At 36.9% G+C, this 23,037-nt stretch overlaps 1 long non-coding RNA gene across 2 annotated transcripts in view; it reads left to right on the plus strand.

The window, feature by feature from the left end:
* The window catches only part of LOC134419040 (uncharacterized), a 151,371-nt gene that overhangs the window by 80,782 nt on the left and 47,552 nt on the right, over positions 1–23,037 (plus strand). The window contains exons 2-3 of one of the 2 annotated variants that reach the window (XR_010027947.1): positions 19,646–19,767; positions 21,818–21,914. This is a non-coding gene — a long non-coding RNA (uncharacterized LOC134419040). The remainder of the gene's footprint in view (positions 1–19,645; positions 19,768–21,817; positions 21,915–23,037) is intronic. The other variant, XR_010027946.1, reaches the window with a different exon arrangement.

Genomic DNA, 23,037 nt, shown 5'->3' on the forward strand with positions numbered 1-23,037 from the left:
CCCAAACCCGAGCACTCTGCCTAGGAAACCATGAAGCACTGCCAAATGCTGTGTCTAATTGCACAAGGGATGTGGGAATCCATAAAATCAGAGGGTTTTGGGGAAAGCTGCAAAAGGCAGGACTCAGAGACAGCAGAACTGTGATCAGAGCTAAGCAGCAGCCACGAGATTGGTCAGCAGAAAAAATTATTCAAATTGTAGAAAAGCAAGGACAAATAGAACAATGATCTGTGTATTAATGCTTGTCTAGAATAACTCTCTAAGCTACAGAGAAGTTTATCCAGGAAGATATTAGGAAGGTTGGAGCTTAATAATGGAGCTCTGTGCATTGTGTTTAAGGCTTACAAGCAGGTATTGTACTCAAAATAAGCAAGCATTGTTTCAACCAAAGGTACCTGTGCTTATAGTGGTTGGATAGAACTACTGTCAATGTGCTTTTGCTTTGTGTGATTGGTCAAAAACTTATAAAGTGAGTTGTAACGGTAAGTTTTTTTGGTCTGCTGCCTGGGATGTGAGCTGCTGGCACCTTGCCATTGTCATAACCATGTAATGAGAGTGATGCTGGAAAATGAAACAGCTCAAGGCAGTTCCACAGCAGCCCCGTCCCGTTTGTGGTCTGTAAATAACCCCCGGCTGGTGATAAAGGGAGACCTGTCCACCCAAAGAGAGTATCAGTTCAGGGGATTTAAACCATCTCTGTGTACTCTAAACAAGTGCAATTCATGGGGCAGAACTTGCAGAATATCATTCTTCTCTCAGCCCATGGGCTGCTGTGTCCTAGCAGCGAGTGACTGAGGATCAGCGATGGCTCAATTGCTTCCACCAGGCCCATTTCTTTCAACAGTTGCAATGGGAAGCTAAATATTTCTTTTGTCACACGTTCATTCAATAATGACAAATTGCAAGCAAAGGTAAAAGCAATTATCCAGGAGAAAATAAGGTAGCTGAAACAAATATTTGTTTAATACCATGAATTTTTAATGATCTATTTGCAATTCTTTTGGATTAGGGGTGTATTTCTGGACACACCTGCAGGCTTGCTGCTACACCCTATCTAGATGGCCTGCTATCTGCCCATGCTGGAGTATGGTTTTGTGAGGGTCCCCAGGATGAGGGGAGAGATGAGAATTTGACTCCTTGTTCTCAGAAGGTTGATATTATATTATATTATATTATATTATATTATATTATATTATATTATATTATATTATATTATATTATATTATATTATATTATATTATATTATATTATATTATATTATATTATATTATATTATATTATATCATATCATATCATATCATATCATATATCATATCATATCATATCATATCATATCATATCATATATCATATCATATTTATTATATAATTATATTAAAAGAAATGCTATAGTAAAACTATACTAAGGAAAGAGAAAGGAGACATCATAAGGCTGGCAAAGAACAAATCATAAAAAACCACGACTGACCACAGAGTCCAACACAGCTGGACTGGGATTGGTCATGAAGTCAACACAATTCACACTGAACCACTCAAAGATTCACCTGTTGGTAAGCAACCTCCAAACCACATTCCAAAGCAATCAGATAAATGTTGTTTTCATTTATTTTGTGAGGCTTCTCAGCTTCTCAGGAGACAAAATCCTGGGGAAAGAACATTTCTCAGAAAATATCATGGTGACACTGGAGGAGGTGGGAAGTTTTTTAGCATCTCTCTGTATGGAAATGGTGTGAGAGAGGGATGTGTGCTTGGATCTCTCCTAAGAGAAACTGAGGTTCACCCAACTTGTGACAAAGAGAGCAGTTTTTTCCTGGGAAACATAATACAGATATATCTGTAATGATTTCCCTCAGTTACGAATGCCAGCAGGAGTTTGTTTTGCGTTGAATGATTTGGAAACTTCCAGAGAACATGTATTTGTTTTGGATTTGAACATTTGTAGCTAGAAGTTTGTGAGAGGTATTAGTTCACTTCTTTCCTGATCAGTTTAGTTCAAGAGTAATAAAAATAGATTTTCTAAATAAAGAAATAAGTATTTGAAAACTAGAATTTTTTAATGAATATCAGTTCCTTAAATTCTTCTTTAATGGGGATTGGCTGGTTAGCTTTAATATCAAAATTATATTGATTTTGAAGCTAGCCTGTAAGCTAGTACAACAAGTGTTGTAGCAAGTGTTTCACCTGTACAACAGCCTGTACAACATCTCCAGGCTATTTATTTTTTGGTCCAGAAGTTTACTTTAATGTAAATATTTTACTTTAATGTAAATATTTTCAGTATTTTTTTCATCCATTTTTTCAAGAAGATAAGACATACAGATTTCACTTGCTGTAATACAAAGTATTTCAGTTGCATTGAAGTAATTGAAAAGAGTATTATAATGGTCTAATGAATCTTAAATCCTGTTATAACAATATTTAGAGAATATTAGAGTTTGTCTTTATTTTGGTGTCTTGAAGTTTTTTTTTCCTTTTCCGGTGTCTGTGAGTGAACCTCTGATGTCTGCACTATGTAGATGCAACCTTACTATTTTAATATCACATATAAAATTCTATTTCAGCCGATGTAATTGAGAGAACTTTTGGGATGAGGGCACTTGCATCCTCACATTAATTTGAACTGAGCTATTAATAAGTGATCCCTATAAATAACATGAGAAGCAAAAATGTTAAAAAAAAAATGGTAAAGATTTAGCTGAACCAAGTAAGAAGAATATGGTTTCTCAGTTTATCTCCAGAGAACAGCTCTTGCATTTAATTTTGGAATATTCAGATGAATTTTGAATTGTGTGTAACTTTATCTCCACAAAATGCATCCTACTCATTGACACTAATGGAATAATTTGGAAGTCTGAGAATCTTAGGTTTTTCTGATAATTTTATAAACTTAGTTTGTCTTGGGGTTTGTGCTCCCATTAGAAGTTGCACAGCCACTAAAAATAAATGTGTAATCTTGTGATAGGAAATCTTCAGAAATTTAGGAGATTCAGATAAGCTGTGCACGGGCTCTCGACTCATCAGAGTGAATTTTGCCAGGCTGGAGAGATCTATAAAAATGTGAGAAAACTAAAAATTGATAGTGAGAGCATGGAAGATGGAGGAAAGCTTGCAGTCAGTCCTGCCACTGACTCACTGAATGACCTTGGGTAGGTGCCCAGATGCTCAGGTTAAATGTGAGTAAAAATTATTTATCCTTCGTGCTCACCTTTTTTTTTTCTCTAGCAAGCTAAGGGAAAAACTTCTCAGGTGTTTCCACCTGAGAATTTTCATAAATATAGCCCAAATTTCTAGCTTGGTGGTAGGACTGAGAAACTCAGTGCATGCCCATTTTAGGGGCTATAAATCTCAAGCTGGTGTTTATCATCAGGTTTTACACAGCTGCTCCTCAATACTCACAAGGCCTCGGGCTGAGTGCCATGATAATGGTGCTGAGATCAGCAGTGGCAGGTTATGAGTGATTAGGAGAACCAACACTGTGATGCATATATTTATTTAAGTTTTAGCTGCAATTTAATCAAGAATTAATGAATTAAAAAAAAAAATAGAACAGAAAACAAAACAAAGAAACCCCACCACCCCAGTGGTGGATTTTTTTTCACATAATCATGTAGATTTAATTTAGGAATCACTCTGCCTGCAAGTCCTCAGGCTACAAGAATCAGTGCGTCTCTCTTGGATAAAACAGGTTAAAATGGAAAAGGGACATAATGTTAGTCTTTGTTTAAAGACCTTTTTGTTGTCATATATATTTATTTCCGTATTTGATAATGGAGAAATTAGATTGATAATTCATATCAAATAATTTCTTTCTGAAATTTTATTTAGTTTTATGGCTTATGTTTCATTTGGAATCAGAAAAAAGTCTTAGTATAAGCAAGAAATAAACAGCAGGATATGAATCTGGTAGACATTTAATGACAGAAAGAAATTTCAGAATTATGTCTATTTTTCCATAAATAATAAATTCACCAAAACTGTGTGTCCTAAACTCACTAACTGTATCCTGTGAAATTTATAAGCAACTCCTATTTCTACAGCTTAAGAAAATCTCTAGCACAAATACAAAAGTCTTGTTTATGTAATTTCATGAGGTGATGCAATTAAGGTGAAGTGTACTTAGTGTAAAGATTACAAATACGCCTCTCTGTGTACATGACACTTTTAAAGGACTATAACAAGATGGCTAAGCAGCAGACACAGCACCTCTTTGTCTGCATTGCAGCAGTAATTGGCTTAAGAGGCAGACAACAGTGCTGAACATTTGTCTGAGCTCCTTGGAAAACGTCTTCAGCCTTGGCAAATGTATTTGCTGCGCAATTCATTTTGTAGCTATTAAGCTGGCTCCCATTTGCCTACCAAACCATCATCTCCTTAAGCAGATTATGGTTTGTTGCTCCAAACACCAGCATCTGAAGGGGAAGGGATGTTTCCATGACGTCACCCCAGTAGGGAGTGACATTTTGAATGCTTGATGACATTTCCTCTTGTAAATAGACAAGGGAAGTCAGTAGGTGCAGCATTACTTTACCTTTTGTAAAATGTCACTGCGCTGAGGAAAGCAAAAGGACTCCTGTATATTATTTTATTGTTTCTGGGAAACAGAAGGAAATTACATCAAAAAGTTCATGGAATCCTATGTAATTCTAATGCTGTTTGGAGGGGTTGCTGCAAAGAAATATCATTGAACTTCAACTGCATGCATTGTTAGTTTTTTATAATAAATAGCTCTCTTACCTAAATTCATGCCTCTTTACACTTTTAATGCTCCTTACTGTATCCTGTAGAAAGAACATATTTTACAACCTTACCTGTCCTCTCACATTTACTTTAAAAATTTCTTATTTTAACACCTAAAAATGCTCACTTTCTTATCTCTTTTATTTGCTTTCCAGCATCTGTATTGGTATGCTGATCAATAGAAGAATGCTTTTAATTTTAGTCTTCACTCTTTTATTATCATTTTGGTCTCCTGGTTCTCACTTGCCTTCACTCAGCTGGCGCCCTGGTACTCACAGGGAAGAGTAATGTCATTGGGGTGCTTGGCCTTAGTAAACACTTTTTCCTCTTCTGTGGACATCTTGGGACTTTTGTGATTGCAGATCACAGAAAAGGGAGTACATTTACTGTCAGCATAGTCTTCCACAAGGAAAAACATGCATGATCAGCAGTGTTACATTTTTTCCCTGGAAAGCTGACCCCAAACAGATCTGTGAATCCCACGAAAATTTAAGTCTGATATAAAAAGACTTCAGGAATAGTTTGTTGCAGTATTCTGAGTCTGAAATACTTCTCCTGAGTGCCATCTATCCAACCAATCTGAGCTGCAACAAGCTGGTTTTCAGCCAGCTCTTCTTCTGCCAGTTGCTGAGAGCAGTTGGCACCATCTCTGTCTATCTCCTATGAAAAAGCAGCATAGAAAAAGATATAATCAGTATATCAATAATAATATTTATAGCTGAGGCTCGTTAGATGATCATTCCCTGTAGGTTTTACATCACATTTGAACTCAGCCCTCAGATTATTCTGACCTTACAGGACCTCGTGTATTTATTTAAGAAATACTTAAGAAATTTTATCTTCTAGGATCAGTCTAAAGATTCACTAAGGCAGGGGTGAAATATCCTGCACTATCTATGTCAACATCCATTTGGAAGAGCTGCACACTGCTGAGCCAGGCCAGCAGACCCCTCTCAGAGGGTTCTGATGGCTTGTCCAGCACCCTTTCAGTCTCACCATTGCTCTTTCAGGGTCTCCCAAACCTCCTTCTGATTTCCTGGGCACCTCTTTAGGGTCTACAGCACAAACTCTTTTGTTGAGCTGTTGGATTGCTGTGATGGTGTTGAGGACCAGCATTGAGATCCCCCTGTGGAAATCTCTGCGCTGCTCAACTCTTGCAGACAGACGTTATGTCATCGTGATTAATACTTCAAGTTTGTACTTTTATTTTGTATTAAAAAATCTTTTGTACAGTTCACACCCTTCTGCAGTGCCATGCCTCTCTCTGCCTAATCAATTCCTATGACATCAGGCTTTCTTTTACCAACAGATTCACTCTGGAGGTTTATTACCTGTTCTTGACAGACCAGCTGAGAGCTCTCCCATTTCTTATCTGGTCCTAATCCTACAGCACAGAGCAGGCGTTGACTGTAGTCAATTTGGTTGCTGCTCCCAAAGGCCACACCTCCCATAATATTAAATTCTGTTTCCTTGATCACCTTTATAAAAAGTGGTGGTGCTGGTCCATCTGCCTGAATGGAATTTTCCATCCAAAAAAACAGACCTCTCTGAAATGGATATGGGAGGATCATTGAGAAAAAGCAGAGCCAATCTTTGGCAACCATCTACACTTATGATTATTCCTCATGATAAATGCATTGTGGAATGTAGAGAAGTTTTTTTTTCTATTTCTCAACAAGAAATTGTTCAACACCACTCACAGAAGTCACAGGGAAGAAATCTCTGGGCTGTAATTTAGTACAGCTTAGAAGCCTCATGATGATTAGCACAATTTATCCTCATCATGTTCAAATGGCTGTGCCATCAATATCTAAAAGGGCACAAATCATCCTCCAAAGATGTGATTCTGTGAGTAAATTTTGCACCCACTCATTTTGAGGAGGCTGTAAAATAGATTCGCGTGTTCTTCATAAAACCTGAGCAACAGCAGCATGTAATCCTTTTAAAAGAAGCAGGGAGGAAAAAAAGTTTCCTCTAAAAAAGGCAGACTAATCTCTTGGAAACTCCTCACTGGAACATTGTAACATTAACTGGCAGTTTCCTCGATCCAGGTAATTTATTCATGAAACTTATGGAGGTTAATCAAAAGTTCATATAATTGTAATAAACAGAATACATAATGGACTAATCATGCAATTCAAGGCATTTTGTAATTTATTTGAAATATCAGATAAAAATAACTAAGAGGTGTGCCAGGAAGCCAGCAAATAATTTGGAAACTGATGAGCCTGGCATACCTGCTGAACTATGAATAGATAATGTAGTGTCTAAAAATATATAGACAAATATAATGAAGTACAAAGTCTTCCTGATGCTTTATTTTTTTTTTAATTTTATTTGAAGGCTTTAAGAATTATTTTAAAGCTTACATTGCTGTGTCTTGCACAATCTGGTTTCCAGATATACCTTTAGCAGCCCAGATTTGTGGATGGTAAGGATGCACATAAGGATCTAGAAATGCACTCACCTTACCAGGTATTAAATGGGAAGGAAAATCAGCTACACTGGGATCTTAAAATGTGAACACAAAAAGGACATTAATTTGTGTTTGCTTTTTCTTTTCCCAAAAAGGATTTGTTAAAGATTAATAAGGACAGAAGCAATGCTATGAAAAGGTTCAGGGTTCAGTGTAAGGTGGCTTGTGGTTATTTGTTTTTAACGAGAGGGCGTGAAAAAAACACATAGTTTGTGCTGCAGGCACACAGATCAAATGTGTTTTTTATCACAAATGCATAGGTTAAATAGACATCTATAGCTATAAAATATCTGTAAAATAGATATATGTGCACTGAGTACAGGGAGGGGACTCAACACTGACAGAGTGACTGCCTGGAGAAGTTTTGAAGTCTCCATCACTGGTGATGTTTAAAATCCCTCTGTAGATGGTTCTGCTCTGGGCTACCCTGCTTGAACACAATGCCCTCCAGGTGTCTCTTCCATCCTCAACCATTTTGTGATGCTGTGAAATTCTCATATATGATTAAAATAAATGCTTTAGTTGGAGAAATACAGTATGTAAAAATGTCTTATATGTTTTTACATTATGCCAAAAACTTATTTTTAGATATGGCTTATTGATAATGATTTGGTTCTAAACATAAAATCTTCATTTTACATAAAACTTAGTAAGGGTAGACCCTGAAAATCAAGGCATGCAATAATTAAATAATGTGCTATGCTGCAGAATAAATATGCTTTCTAAAAAATAAAATGTCTGAAAAAAAAATGGTCAGTTCTTAAAAAAAAAAACCCAAGCAAATGGTATCTGCTACAGAAGTGAGGAGATAGAATCCAATTTCCTGAAAAATCATAATTTTCCCAGGATACAAAGTTGAACAGCCTAATAAGGAGATCATACAAAAAGAAATATTAAACATTTCACAGGAAGGCATTTTTCAGACCTTGGTTGGAAGACTTTCAACTCAACAGTTGCTTTAATCAGTTTAGTCAATTATATGCAGGGGAATCACTTCAAAAGCACAAGAAAATTTCATGTTATGCCTTGTAAGTGATGAATAACTTCTAGACTCTGTTCCCTTCTTAAACCCATACAAAAAAGATGAAAAGATTAGCACTTTTCATAGCACCCTTACTTTCCAAGATTGCTTTGAAAGCAGTGAGCAAAGCACAGTAGATTTGAAAACTAAAGAAGCTATTGTGCAGAAATTAATTGATGGCCTTGTTTTGACTGTGTTATAGCAGCAGAAGTAATGAGTATAGACCTTGCTTCAGCGTTTTGCTCTCCAGCACATGGCAGAAAAGTCAGTGAGCTGAATCCTAGCAGGTGAATCCTTTTTTTGGAAGCAGTCAGGCTTTTTGAAGTAAGTGGGTAAGCTCCTCTCTCAGGCAATGTTTATTTTCTTTCTAATAGGCACTTTTACTTTCAGGCAATCAAATACTTTTCTGCTCTGTACATAAGCTCTTTCCTTTCAGGCAGGTAAACTTTTTTTCTCCCCCTTATTCCCCCCTGGTAACCAAACATAACCTAAAAGAAAAGGACAGATAAAGTTGTTTGCCCATAAAACTCTGCCACCTTCCTATCCTAGGAAGTTGCCTTGTGACCTAGTTCCTCACCACTGTTTGCTATTGAGCAGGGACAAAACCCAAATGTCATTTTACGACATAATCCACTGTCAAAACTGGCACTAGCCAGCAGGCCTGCTGGTGGTCACTCACAGATAACAACCATGGAGCAGGCATCACAAATTAATTTTTTCCAGAGAATATGGGAAGTCAGGCCTGAAGAGTATTGGGAAGGAAGGGTGGGAGAACTCATGCTGCCTCTGTCATGTCTCATATACTCTCGAGACTTAAGTTTCCAGTACTTGTCAATGGCTTGTCAAGTTGGCATTCTTCAAAAACCACACTGTTAATTGGTGTCACATGAACATGGGATCTCTGTTTTCTGCAGTATCGTTAGTCGGCTGGTTGCTTACCCATTTCTCCATTAATGCTGTTAACATACATATTCTAGATTTGTGATGTCATGATCTCAAATGCAGTAGGGGTTCTGAGTAGTAACTAATGCTTTGGGACCCTCATATTTAAAATATTGTAGTAGTTAAGCGCTAAATTTTGAAATCTTGAAAATACTACTTGTTTTATAGAATATCCATCTCACTAAAACCAAAGTGTACATGATTATTATTTGAAGGGTTGTAAACACATGCATCCCGCTGTTTATCAAATGCATTGTACAGTAACAGTAAATCTTACCCACTTCTCCATTAATGGCATTAACATGCATATTCTAGGTTTGTAATGTGATGATCTCAAATGCAGTAGGGGTTCTGAGTAGCAACTGATGCTTTGGGACCCTCATATTTTAAAGATTGTAATGATTAAGCATTAAATTTTGAAATCTTGAAAATACTACTTGTTTTATAGAATAATATCCATCACACTAAGGCCAAAGTGTACAGGATTATTATTTGAAGAGTCCTAAACACATGCATCCCTCTGTTTATAAAATACATTCTACAGTAACAGTAAATCAAAATCCCTCTGAATACTGAGCCAAGCAAGAGGTCCTTGCAATATCAAATGCTTTGGAAACTTCATTTGCAAGACTTCATTCCAAATCATGTCAGAGTAGTAAGGAAAGGTGGCTGTGTGTTTAGGAACACTGGAAGTATCTTGCTTTAAGATACTTCAGTTTACATTCACTGGAGGAGTGTAAAATTTAAAGGCAGATGTCAATTTTGACATTTTATATCATGCAACAAGATTCTTGATTCGGTAATTTTTTTTTATTTTAATGGAAGACAGAAGACAATTTTTTTCTTTTAAATCATCAACTTTATTTTTTCTGCATTTGAAGCACTCTTTAGGCTATTTACCCGCATTGGCTTCTGAAAGCTCCTCTTTCCACAGATTATTCAAATGCTTTTGATTGTGTAGGACCAACCAGCAGAATCCTCTTCCCTGATAGGAGATACACACCCCGTGTCATCTGCAGACTTTGACAGATGTCACTTAGTATCACGTCTCCGTTTTCACATTTACACAAAAACAGGACAAAACTTCATTTACTTTATGGCTTTCTTGACAGGCATTTCCTTTTCAGCTCCATACTCAACATATAAATTTATATTAACAGATAATTTATATATTACATGTATCTGTCTGTGGGGTACCTCCCGTGCTGAGGGAATGGGAGAAGGGCCAGCCACTGAAGGACATGATTTTGTGCCATGATTATTGATTATTACCAATTATCAGCCCTGCAGAGCTCCAGAGCACAGCTGGGCAGCCGTATAAAGGCCCTGGGTGACTTGCTGGTTGTCAGAAGCACAGCAGAATATTTTCACCCGCACCTACTAAAGAATACCATGCTTATTTAATTGACCTCCTCACCCAGTGAGTCCACTGTGTCATATCGGCTCTTATTCAGCGCCCTTAACACAAATCTCAGACATTAGTTCTGTTTTGTCCTTAACATTTCATTCCTGTGAAGCAGCTGCCTGTTGCTTTTAGCTGCTCGCTGCAATATTTCCTATGGATGCAACAGGTGAAAATTAACAATCTGCTGGCTTTTGCAGGTGTTAGATAATGTCTCATGTGGACCTGGTACCTGGAGATAATTATACTCTTCAGTAGATTTACGTTGCCCATTTTACTTCATGTCACCTGGGGAACAATTATATGCTACCTAGCTGCCTTTTCATACTGTTTTATAAACTATTTCATTTATTTATGTACAATGGAACTATGGGGACCAGTAACTTTTATTTCTTCCATTTATCAAAACATTTAACTAGCATACTCCAAGGTGAGTCATCATTATATAATGGTTCAGGGCACTGCTGAGATTAAACCTAAATCATCATGGTTGTTTCTCTTGCTGCAAACGCCCAAAATCTCCCTTCTGGCAGTGCAAAAACCTTGACAGCTATGGGCTTAGGTCACACCATTTAGTATCAAGGAACTGTCAGATCTTGTTTTCTTCTTGCTGTTCTCCTCATTAGTTAAAGCAGATTCTTTCCTGCAACAGGTCTGCATGGTGCAGCCTAGCCCAGCACATCCTCAGGAGTGTGATCCCAGGATGATCCACCAGAGTGAAAATATCAGTGCTCTGTCACAGTAAGCCAAGTGTAACATCTTCCTGAATCCACTTACACAGCCTGGCAGTTCTGCAAGAAGCTGTGTTAAAGCAGCAGCTCTCAAATTCTCGTTTGGACTCTTCTTTTGGTGCTGGGCCTTGAGGAATTCGGGCTTTTCCCCAACCCAAATATGCATGTAGCATTTCCCTCGATGGATGGCAGGTATGTGACAGCGGGTTCTTTGTGGGTGACTTAAACAAATCAAAGACTCATCCTTATTTGACAGGTAAATAGAGACAACTTAAGCTATAGAAAGCAGTTTTTATATTGCTTTCATCATCTATTCTTTTTAAAAAATGTGGAATTTTACTGCAGTATTTTTAGTGTATTTTAGAGTATTAGACATTAAAACCCTTCACTGAGTTCCACAAATGTATCATTCTTCCACAGAGAAGAGTGCAAACATTTTTACTTTTGGGTTTGTTTTAAAAAAGACTGAACAGATTTTTGGGATTTAGATAGGTAGATTGATTTTGCATATAGAAATATGGGTAAAAAAGCACTGCAGCACAAAGTCAAACACAGAGATGCTAGAAAACATCAGAACTAAAATCTACCATTCAAAGTTTACCTAAGATGCATCTTACTTGTGGGGGTGTGAATGCAACATAGTTTTTCCTCTTGATCCTTGATTCACTCACAATGCTGAGTGAAGTGTAGAAAACGGAATCAAGTATTTATAAAGGATATAGCAATATATACAGCAGGTGTCCACGATTCCACGGTGAAACCTTATGATTTATCCCAGCCCTGCTCTTCTGCATGTGCAAGTCTCTGAGTTGCCCTGGAGGGGCACTTTTAACTAAGACGCAGGACATGTTTATTTCAGCTTTCAGTTTCCTTTCCTTTTTCCCCTGGAGCACTAGCAGTGTGTTTTGGGCATGACTTAGGAGGACTTCCATGTGCTTTGCCTAAAACCATCATGGCTCTTACTTTCCCTTTTGACCCTCCTATCACAGTTTGGGTCAGAATGGTCCAAAGACATCACTAATTTTCCTTGTCATAGTTCTCTAGTAATGAAGGGTCTCAGCATTTTGTGGGTGAGGAAATAAGGTTAATAACTTTATGGCAGACCAACTCATTTTAGCATTGCAAGCTGAAAACCCATAGTCTAGTATTCTATAATACTCTACAATATTCTATAATATTCTATAATATTCTAGTATTTTGTTGCTGTTGTTAGAATTTAGAATACATGAAGCTGCTATTCATACCTCCTGATGAGCATGCAGGATCTAATAACCTGTTTGTGATCATTATGAAAATATTACTGAATAAACTGAGAATTCATGGAAAAATATAGAGATGTGTAACCTACAAACCACCACCTCCCTTCCTGAAGTGCACTTAAATGTTAAACACATTGGGGTACACATGCATTGCTGTGAACACTGCAGTTCAGACACAGAGTTAACCTTGGCTTTATCTCAAAAGTGGAGGGAAATAATGCCTGAAAGTCTCACTGCCTAAAAACTTTCTCCAGGTGTGAGGACCTTCTTGGAGGGTATCCAGAGAAGGGCAATGGAGCTGATGAAAATCTGGAGTCCAAGTCCTCACGAAAGCAGCTGGAGGTGTTGGGGTTGTTTAGAGGTTGTTTCCTTTGCCAAAACAAAAGCAGGCTGAAGGGAGACAAAATCAGTCTCCCTCTGCAACCACTTGAAAAAGGTTGTAGCAACATGAGGGCTGAATATCTGAAAAAATTCTTCACTGAAAGGGTGGTCAGAGCTTGGAACAAGCTGTCCAGGGAAGTGGTAGAGTCACCATCCCTGGAAGTGTTAAAAAAACCATGTAAATATGGTGCCTAGGGACACAGTTTAGCAGAAATGTTATGCTAATGGTTGGACTTGATGAATGTGGATGTCTTTTCCAGCTGCAATGGTTCTGTGATTCCACACTCTGAATGCAGTGATACACTCTGGTTTGAGTCAATCTTTCCTCATTGTTTGTCAGGTGAGATTCACAGCACAATGCATTACAGTAACCCTCAGGTAGCAGCTGAAGTGTTATAACACTGTCTTGAACTGGCTCTGCTTTTTGTTGGGCAGAACTGATGTTCAGGGCAGGAAAATCATCATCTGTGATTCCCACTGGAGTATGGAAGAGGAATGCACTAGCGCTATATCTTTAAATATATAGTGTTTCACATGGTTTTGTTTCTAAAACAACTGAAAATAATAGCTACATGGTTACATATAGGCCAAGTTTAATGAAAAAATGTGATTGGAAATGTATATTATAAAGGAAATTTATAAGTGTGTTTTAGCATTTATTTCCTTTTTGTATTTAAATTGTGGTTAGGTCTGTCTGAATAATGCAGAACTGGGGAGAAGAATCGCAGGAAGATGTTATGTGGGATATCAAAGTGGCCTCAAATGTCCTTTTGTATAAACAGCAGCACTACATTAAACTGCTTTTGATCACAGCATGGCATATACATGAAGAAAAGATAAAATCCAAGCACTTGCATGTTTTGGGAAAAAAAAGAAAATATGAAGGAAAAGTAGAAAAACTGCAAGGCCAGGGTTTAATTTTAATATTTTTCAGAATATGTACTAATCCATAGATACAGGCAGACTACCTGGCCATGGAAAATTCCCATAAAAACCCACAGATCCACAAATGAGCAAAGCTCAGCCTTAAAATGGGCTGGGAAACTGGTGATCCGCTCAGCATTGGTCCTCAGCCACCATATTTGATTATTTGATATATAAGGTCATGCCATCACCAGCAAATCAAACCTGCCTCACCTACCTCTTCTCACAGGCTTCTGCTGAAAGGCATCTATGCTTTGGAATATCAATTTCTACTGATGTCAATGAAAAAACAAATATGAGAAATAATATAGACTTGTTAGAATCAGATCTTCGACTTTAACATGAAGATATTCTGTATATTCTCATATTCCCACCAGTTTTTTGCCCCATGTAAAGCAATGCTATTTAAATGGTTAAATGAGAATTTTTTCTTTTATAGTGTTTTAAGTACCTGAATTTTTATTTCTGTCACTGATATGTGAAATTGCAAAGTGTCAGTGAAATTAAAGTAGGATTAGAATCACAACCTTCTGCTGTGGCGGGCATTGTGGGCTGCTTCAGGCTAACACATTTTGTGAAGTTATTGTTGAAAGAAGAAGAACAACATTTTTAATCACTTTCTGACTAATAATCTGAAATATCAGTGATTTTCAAAGTGACATGCTCCAGATTTTATAACACATTTTTCAGGATTTCAAATAATATCATTAGAGAAAAAAAAACCAAAACCAAACACAAATTAATAAACAAAAATCAAGCCAAAACTCAAAAATATTTTCTCCCTCCCTCCCCAAAATCCATTCTAAGAAAAATGAGGAATTTTTTTTCCTTACTGTTGGCACAGCAGCACTTCCCATTCAAACCACCCTCTGCTTTTATCCATAAACTACATCTACAGCTTAGACAACTCTTCAGCAACACGTTCAGGATAAAAACCGTGGGCGTTTTCATTTTAACAATATAAGTATTTGCTTACACTTCCTTATGTTGTCAAGTAAGAGTAATTTGCTAGCAATTAGAAGAGTCATTTTCTGGAAGTACATACTTCCACTGCAGGTAACAAAAAGGATAGGGGGACTGATGAAAGTTTTTCACCTTAACAGGTCGTTCCTTCTCCTCCTAGACAAGGCAGCTCCATCACACACCTGGTGAGCAGAACCTTTCTCAGAAGGATGAACAATATGCCCACAGGCTCCCTTCCAGTACTTATGACACCACTACAAATCCACAGGGTGGTTCTTTGAAAGTTTAGCAGTTTATGTAAGTTTTTAGAGGGACTACAGTGAAACTGATCACTTTTAATTACATGAAAAGTAACTTTTAGTATGAATTTTGTGTCACTTATGCAATGTTGCATTCAAAATGCCTGTGGTAGGTAAGGCCAAGAATTTCTTGTTAGCACAGTTGAAATAATGAGAGTTTGATCATTATTAGTCCAGACAAAGTATGATAATGCAGTTAGGAATTTGGATGTTTTAATGTTTTTTAATATGCTTTTACACCTTCTTCTTCACTGATCAGCAGCTCCATGTAACTTTTGAATTTGCTACGCATACTGTCTTGTACTTTTGTTAGATACTAGTTCTTCATTCTCTTTGTTGCCCCTAAAACCAGATTTTTCCAGCTCAGGGCTGGCTGCATTTCTTTAGGGAACCATGGACAAGTTGTTTATGGGTGGAATTTATCTTAAGCCTGTGCTCCATCTCCACCCTGCCTTATGGCCCATTTCTTGATACAGACATTATGTGCTGCTGGGCTGCGTGGTTACAGCAGTGAGGTACTTTATTTACTGCTAGAATTCTTTTGTTGTGGTTTTTAAAATGTTATTTTTAAAATTAATTTTACCACCAAGTAATATCTGAGACGTTATAAAATTTATATACTATAGGAAATAATTAATGTGTCTTAGTGTTTTGATCATTCAGTTTCAAAACAGACATGATCAAAGTAACCTCTAGACTGGAGGTGGTTTTACATTTTAGTAAAGAATCTGGGCATGTAAATTTGAATTTACAGTTAAACACTCTAATGAAAGTAGCATGATCTTCAGAGTCTGAATGCAGGCTATTCCTGTGATACCCTGTCTCAGTGTCTTGGATGACTCTGGGCTTATTTTGTGTCATGACCAATAACTCTATTCTCAGTTGTGGGTCATGACTTGCCTATTAATGACAGCATTCCTGTCCAGAGGTTATGCAAGTCTCAAAGTAATTGCTTTTGCAATTACTCTTGGCCTATTTTGAAGGATTGAGACTCGTTTCCAAAGAGAAAAACCAAGTAATTTTGAAGTGGGCAGTGGATTCAGGGTCGAATGAGAACAACTAACGAACCTAATTATGGACAATATTTTTTGTTGGATGGTTTTAGGAGAATTTATTATTAAAAAAAAAAAAAAACAGTGGGAAACTATGTAAAAATGTTGGGAAGCAAAACTCTGTGATGGTGTTCACAGCGGTTCTTGGATGAGGGAAGAGATGAGGATGTGACTCCATGTTTCAGAAGGCTTGATTTATTATTTTATGATATATATTACATTAAAACTATATTAAAATAATAGAAGAAAGGATCCCATCAGAAGGTTAGCTAAGAATAGAATAGCAAAGAATGATAACAAAGGTTTGTGGCTCGGCTCTCTGTCCGAGCCAGCTGGGCTGTGATTGGCCATTAATTACAAACATCCAACATGGGCCAATCACAGATGCACCTGTTGCATTCCACAGCAGCAGATAATCAATGTTTGCATTTTGTTCCTGAGGCCTCCCAGCTTCTCAGGAGGAAAAATCCTAAGCAAAGGATTTTCCATAAAAGATATCCGTGACAAAACTCCCTTGTAGTTATCAATACGATGGAGCAGATACACTTTTCCAACTTTCTGTCTTTTAAAATGGTGACACATATTTTACAAAATCATTTGCATTTTCCTGCTGAGTTACCTGTGCATCCATGGATCATTCAGCCTGCTTGCTGCAGATGGAAAAACACTGTCTTTTATCTTCAATAAGTTGTCTTAAACATGGTGGTAAGCTTACCTGTGCATCAGGAGGCGATGATGACCCAGCCTTAGAAATTTTCTGTCTCACCCTTTCTCTGTCAAGAGGCTTTTGACAGAAACATAATATTCCCTTCAAAATCAGTTTGTTCCTTTGCCTTTTTTTCAAATATTCCATTTATTTGATTCTTCTTCTTCCAAGCAGTCTTGAGCCCCACAGATTGATTAGATCCTAATTCTTTTGGCATGCTGTCAACTTGTCCTAGTCAGAATAACTATTAGGCCTTTGCTTTTCCTACTCCTCTGCAATTTTGTTTCCTTTTCTGTGCTTCACGTCTTTTCTTTGTGATTTTCACCTATTTTGCCTGAAGCTGTCTTCTGACAATACGCTACCACCTCTCTCTGTGAATTTGTTTTTTGCCTGCCCAAGTAATTTATTTATGTGTTAGCTTCCTCTTCACCATTATCCAGGCTGTTTGACTTTCTGTGAATTGCTTTTCAGAGTGCCTCCAATCCCTAGTATGTTATTAACAATTTGAAACAGAAGGGCTTTTGAAGCTTCTAATGCAACAACTTAATCATGCTGGTGGTGTGGTTTTTAATGACTGAAATGCCTCATGTGCTCACACTGACAGAACACCTTGCACGTGCCTCCAGCAGCCATGGAAAATAACACAGATTTCAGTAAGATTTAGGGTTTTTTTCCCTTGGCAGTTAAATGACAAATTTAGATTACATGACAAATTGAATAAAAATCAGCCCTTAGAATATTGTGTTCTACTCCTATATTTTCATTTTATGTATTAGGGCACACACACACATGCACATACAAAACAAATCAGGAAAAAAAACCCAAAGCTGTAATACGCTCTGTTCAATTGAAACAGCCCTTCAAAGCGTGGTATTTGGATGTGACAGAAATTTCATCCCATGGCTTGTCCCTAAACTCCAGAAATAAATGGAGTATCATATACAATCCAGGGTAGGGTTTCTGTTCTTTTTCATTAGTTCCTCTGTACAAAGAAAGGCTGATGAAGGCAGACAGTAGAAATTCAACAGCAGCAAGATCAAAACAACCCTCTCTTTATTCCCCCTGCACCTCACAGAAAAATGAAATGCCAGCATGCTGCATGGAATTGCTCACTCTGACACGTGTAATATGTTGGTGGCATGTTAATTATGATTTCCTAGAAAACTGGTGATCCTGAATTTCTTAGGCTTTTTGTTACTAGAAATTCTAGTTACTAACTGTCATCTGGAGTTTGGTTTTTGTTTTGTTTTGCTTAAAAAAAAGAAATAAACTGGGGGGAGTCTGATTTCATGTGTGCTGCCTTTCTAGTAGAAACCATCTAAGAACCCACACATAGGAATATAACGTTGAACAATATTGGTAAGTTTTGTATGGGCTTTTTCCAGCTTACCTATAAAGTGATTCCTCTGGGCCAGATGCTCTCTTTGTAATCCTGGGAAAGAAAGTGAAAAAAAAAATAATTTTGTCTTCTGTATTTTGTTTTTCCTCTGTGGAATATATCTGGAGAGACAGGAAAGGCTTAAACCTGTGGCAGGTGCTGGCCCAAAGCTGTAGATCATGAGACCAAACTCCTTAGAAGACAACAGCCTGATGCACACAAGAAATGTTTCCTGCAGCTTTGCAAAAACCATTTTTTTTTGAATCCTGGATGCAATTGCAAAAACAATTTTTTGTGAATCTTGGGTGCAAATATTTCTGACATATTGATTTTACTGGTCGGGTCGCGAAAGATTATGTCCATTATTGTTGCATAAAAGGATGAGAGCAATGTTTCTCTCTCTCCATCACCCTCTCAGTGATCTCTGTGTCTATCTCAAGAGCAGGAGTAGCAGCCAAGTGCCCAGAAGTTCCTCATGGAACCTCCAGGGAGTCTTGGCCATTTGTCTTGAATAGAGACTTCACTAAAATCAGTTGTATCCTTGTCACCTCCACACTGGGCCCTAAAGTACATTCTGCAGAGCTTATTGTGTGGGGAACATTAAATTAGAACTCTATAAACTTAATTTACTTCCAGAGCTTCATTTGCTTCCAAGTGTAATTCCTGATATTGATTTTAACTTATACTTAACTTTTATGGTGATAGTCATGCGTACTTAAGAGGCTGCTACTTCTTCTCTGCTGTGAAACCTGAGCTGACTATTAGATGTTAACCACTGGAAACAGGAAGATTCCTTTCTCTGGAAGACATGTAAAGTGTTAACACAGTGAATTAAAGCTCCCAAGACATTCTGCATAGCCTGTCTTCTGAGGGTTATATAGAGGAATTAGAAGACATCTCTAAAATGACAGCCATTACTGGACTGAACTAATATTTATTTATTTATTTATTTATTCCTTTAGCAACCTTAGATTTTATTATTGAGAATAATAAAATTCTCATGAATACACATGGGTTTTGCAACTCACAGAAGACAGCAGGCAAAAATGCACCGGTATTTCCTCACCATGCTCAACCATTCCTCTTCCTGAAGGCAGTGTCAAGAGAACAATTGCAATGACCCTTTAATGACTTTCATCTATGGGCTTTAACTTTCCAAGCATGTTTTGGAAGTTTCTTCATGTTGGAAATGCTAATGCTTTGGTTTTTCTCCTATTTTTAATTTTTTTTCCAAAATTTAATGTTGACACATGCTTCAGACATGTTTTGATTTTAATAAAAACTTTTAAAGTTACTTTACATGAATTTGAATCCATTCAATGATAATTTTTGTGATAATCTTTCTTCAAACTAAAATATAATTTTCTATTTTTAGAATGCAGACCACTGTGTGAACTTTAGGTGCCATCTGCTGTAGAGCTTTAGCTACAGAGGAGCACAGTGTATAATGGGTGATTTTCTGGATCACAAGAAAGGAATTGGTGACCCCTGAGTCAGGTAGAGTTCATTGATGTGATATCCTCATGCACATAGTTCAGTCAGAGTAGGAGTAAGAGCAGTCATTCTTCTCTCTGTCCCAGGTACCTGCTATTCCTAAAGAAATTCTGGTTTTCATTTTGAAATTTGCTGAGGTTTTCTGAGACACATGACTCTTAGGAGAACAGTCAGACGTGCAAATTTCCCAATAGCTGAATTTTTAAATGATGTATGCACTTCAGACGAAGTCATTACCAAGTGGTAAATGTTTTACAGTTTTCATTTATTTTCATTATGAACAGTGTTAGACCTGTTGTTGTCTAACACAGATTGGCTTAAAATGTCAAAAGGAACCTGAACATATAAAAAGACTGACATGCAGTTGTGATTTATGATTTAAAGATGAATAAATACATCACTAGTGAGATTTTCATGACAAAATAAGTGAAAACTCTTTCTTGGAGAGAAAGCAGGTATTGAGTTAGTGTGGGTAAATACAGAAATTATAATGACTATTATATGGTAATGCATGGTAATCTCCTGGTCTGGAGAATAAATATCAAAATATTAACGTTAATATACTTTTCTGTAGAATGTTGTGAAATTGTTGCAGCCATAAATTATGACTGCAACATAAAATAATAACAGAGAGAACAACAAAACAGAGAGATTCCATGCTTCCTTCAAAGGCAGCTCTCAAATGAGACAACCCTCAGGCTGCAAGGAAAAATGGGAAAGGCCAGAAGACTTCCCTCCTACACTGCCTAATATTATTAATGAAAATTAGATATTCCTCAGGCATTTTTTTTAATTACAGTAACTCAGCATTGACTGTTTGGTTAAAAAAACTTTCTGCTGGTAGTAGTAGTAGTTGGTTTCTGGAAGGCAGGAAGATTTCCAGCTGCATAATGCAGTCTGATGGCATTATTATTATTATTATTATTATTATTATTATTATTATTATTATTATTATTATTATTATTATTATTATTATTATTATTATTATTATTGTTATTATTATTATTATTATTATTTCTTCCTTTTCCAGAAATTCATGGGGGCTGCAAAGGCCTGTCTCCATCCACTGCAGTGACCTTTATTAATCTGTGCTATAACTGATAAGATTTTCTGCATGTGGCTGAATGAAACATAGAAAGTAGAAATGAAAAGCATATTCAATACTTAATGATGGTAAGACAGCCAATACTTCATTAGAAAAAAATATGCAGCTCTAACAAGAAGAATCAAGCCATTATAGAAAAAAGCAGCAGAGAGAAAATGTAATTAAAACTCTATAACAGCTTCTTTTCTGACATTGTTTTCACTTTTCTGCAACTTTGACGTTTTCTGTCTTTATTCTCTTCTCAAAATTACTTTTTTTATTATGGTAAGCATTAAATACTGATAAGGAATTGAAATTTGCTAGTAAAGGGAATGAATAGAGTAATGGTAAAAAAAATTAAGTAATAACAAGGCAAAAAAGTACATAAAATCCTGGAACTTTTTTTTTTTTTTTTTTTTTTTTTTTTTGCATAATGCTGGGGCTTTTTTCTTCTTGTTCCTAAAACTTTTGTTTCTTAAAATGTTCCAGTGACCATTGGTTCACCCCTTTCCAAAAGACTGGACAGATCTTTCTATGGTTGTTAATCAGCCCAGTTCAGTGATGTTAATCCAGTTTTTTACTGCCCCAAGTGCAGTATCTTTAGAAAATATATCCTGCATAGATGAGAAAACCAAACTGCTAAATCTGCACTGCAGCAGCAACATCTGTGTTGCCACCTACCCAGCAGACACAGAATTTTAAAATTGGGTTTTCCTTATAAAATGATGTGCTGAGATTCTTATCTAGGCAATAAAGTAAAGCAAGTAAATTTCACAAAGCAAGAGTCCTGAAGCACATTGAGCAATTTATTTTTAATTTGCTTCTCATTAGTAAATCAAGAAATAGTGGGAACACTGCAAACCCTTACATGGGTGATAAATAGTTCATAAATCAAGATGACCCTTTGAGTTATTTACAGGCAAAACTTATTCAAATCTCGCCTGAAAAATTATGATTATGTCATTTTAGAGACTGCACTTGCCAAAGCATCAGCTGAAGTGAGAAGCTGCTCTTGGTGTAACTGGAGCTGCTGGATGCCTGAGAGACTCCCAAATTAAAGTGAGCTGTAAGTGACAATTTTGGGTGATGGGTGGATTTCTTCTGGTACATGTGAGTCATGAATGGAGAGCCTCAAGCTAGGTAGAGCTTATTAGAAATCCACAAATATGAGAAAAATGTAGAAAAAATAGGTTTTGGGGAAAGAGGCAAGAATTCTCTGCACATAATTGAAAATATATTTAAATTAGGGTTTCTAATGAAAGAGCTTTTAAAGAGGTCTGGTTGAAGTCTTTCTACCAGGAGTGTACACCAAAAGCTGTGCTGAGCTGAGGAGATTGTCATTTTGGGTTGGCATTCTGCCTTGTTTCTACTTGCCATTACTCCTTTTACTTTTTGTATTGTTGTTGTTGAATTCCTTAAACTGAGAGCACACTTCAAATGCCAAATGACTGAGGGGAAACATATAAATATTTCTGTTCACAAATTCCCTGTTGAGAGGTAGGTCATGCTTCAAAGCTTGAGGATTTCTGATTTGCTGTTTGCATTGGCATGAGAGGGGCTAGATGAAGGGTGAGCACTGCTGATTTTCTTACACAACCCATCTTACCTACCTGAATTTTAATTTACATTTCTAAAAATCAGATATTGCATTTCTTCTGTACCACCCAAAGCTGTCTTTAGACTTGGTTAGTGCTTGCCAGTAATTTATCTATCATCGAACATAAATGGTAATTTCTGAAGCATCTTCAACAAAGTAAAAGACAGAATTACTTCATATCTACCAATAGTTATTAATAGTTTATTTATGCTGTTACAGAACAAGTAGAAGTATGGGAGAAAATGTCTTTGTTATCATCAGCTACATGCACCAGAACTCCTGAGGTAACCACAAACGGAAATACGAAACCCCCACAGTTCTCCCAGACTAATCCCAAAGATAAGCATTAGAGGAAGTGCAGAACTGCCAGTGAATGCAACACAAAGGGCACAATGGGATTTCATTATGGAAAAAAATGACATCAGGTGCATGCAATAAGCAGAGGGTTAGAAAGGGGCATCATAGACTAGACCTTAGCTACAGCAACAATTCAACAAAGGAGATATTCCACTAAGATCTACTGAGAAGATGTTTTTAATCACCTTTTGACACAAGATCTAATTTTTAAGATCAATGCAATCTTAAGGTTTAA

The sequence above is a fragment of the Melospiza melodia genome, chromosome 5 (genome assembly GCF_035770615.1).
Source record: "Melospiza melodia melodia isolate bMelMel2 chromosome 5, bMelMel2.pri, whole genome shotgun sequence".
NCBI lineage: Eukaryota > Metazoa > Chordata > Aves > Passeriformes > Passerellidae > Melospiza > Melospiza melodia.